Genomic DNA, 1,805 nt, shown 5'->3' with positions numbered 1-1,805 from the left:
CCCTCAAAGCTAAAGTTTATTTATTTATTAGTCACATGTAGGCTTACATTAACACTGCAATGAAGTTACTGTGAAAATTCCCCAGTCGCCACACTCCGGCGCCTGTTCGGGTACACTGGGGGAGAATTTAGCATAGGTAATGCACCTAACCCAGTACGTCTTTCAGACTGTGGGAGGAAACCGGAGCACCCGGAGGAAACCCACGCAGACATGGGGAGAACGTGCAAACTCGTCACAGACAGTGACCCAAGCCGGGAATCGAACCTGGGTAAAAGCAAATTACTGCGGATGCTGGAATTTGAAACTAAAAGAGAAACTGTTGGAAAATCTCAGCGGGTCTGGCAGCATCTATAAGGAGAGAAAAGAGCTGAAGTTTCGAGTCCAAATGACCCTTTGTCAAAGCTGGATCCCTGGCACTGTGAGGCAGCAGTGCTAACCACGCAGGATGTCCCAGAGAACTTTACAGTTGCTGTGTGACTTTGTGAAGTGCAGTTATTGTTGTGATGTAGGAAACACAGCAGCCACTTTGCACCCAGCAAGATCCCACAAACAGCAATGTGGTAAATGGCACAATCATCTATTCCGGTGAATATTGGCCACAGTAGGGTCCATATCCACAGATCTCTAAAGGTTGCCACTCAAGTGGATAGAGCTGTGAAGAAGGCCTATAGTGTGCCAGCTTTTATTAACAGGGGGTTGGAGTTTAAGAGCCGTGGGGTTATGCTGCAACTGTACAGGACCTTGGTGAGACCACATTTGGAATATTGTGTGCCGTTCTGGTCACCTCACTATAAGAAGGATGTGGAAGCGCTGGAAAGAGTGCAGAGGAGATTTACCAGGATGCTGCCTGGTTTGGAGGGTAGGTCTTATGAGGAAAGGTTGAGGGAGCTAGGGCTGTTCTCTCTGGAGCGGAGGAGGCTGAGGGGAGACTTAATAGAGGTTTATAAAATGATGAAGGGGATAGATAGAGTGAATGCCCTCCACCCTGGAAGCCGCGGATGAACCTGTATCTGGGGTCACCATTGCAGGTGTCAGAGCAGCTTTCTCAAAGGTCAACCCGCTGAAAGCGACTGGCCCGGATGGGGTACCTGGACGAGCACTCAGATCCTGCGCAGATCAGCTGGCGGGAAATTTGCAGACATCTTGAATCTCTCTTTACAACAATCTGAGGTCCCTGTCTGCTTCAAGAAGACAAACATTATCCTGGTATCAAAGAAAAGCCAAGCAGCGTGCCTTAATGACTATCAGCCGGTGGCTCTGACATCCATCATTTTGAAGTGCTTCAAAAGGTTAGTCATGGCACGAATCAATTCCAGCCTCCTGGACTACCTGGATCCACGACAGTTTGCCTATCGCCGCAACAGGTCCACAGCAGACGCCATCTCCCTGGCCCTGCACTCAACCCTGGAACACCTAGATAACAAGGACTCCTATGTCAGATTCCTATTTATTGACTACAGCTCAGCCTGCAACACCATTATTCCCACGAAACTCATCTCCAAACTCCATGGCCTGGGGCTCGGTTCTCCCTATGTGACTTGATCCTACAGACCGCAATCAGTAAGGATAGGCAAAAACACCTCCTCCATGATCATCCTCTTCACTGGTGCCCCACAAGGCTGTGTTCTCAGCCCCGACTGTTATCCTTATACACCAGTGACTGTGGCCAAATTCCCCTCCAATTTGATTTTCAGGTTTGCTGACGACACCACCGTAGTGGGTCGGATCTCAAACAATGATGAGACAGGGAATCTGGTGAATTGATGCGATGACAATAATCTCTCCCTCAATGTCAAAAAAACGAA

This window comes from Mustelus asterias, chromosome 2 (genome assembly GCF_964213995.1).
Source record: "Mustelus asterias chromosome 2, sMusAst1.hap1.1, whole genome shotgun sequence".
Classification (NCBI taxonomy): Eukaryota; Metazoa; Chordata; class Chondrichthyes; order Carcharhiniformes; family Triakidae; genus Mustelus; species Mustelus asterias.
The sequence above is the reverse complement of the archived record's forward strand: the minus strand, read 5'-3'. Positions refer to the sequence as shown.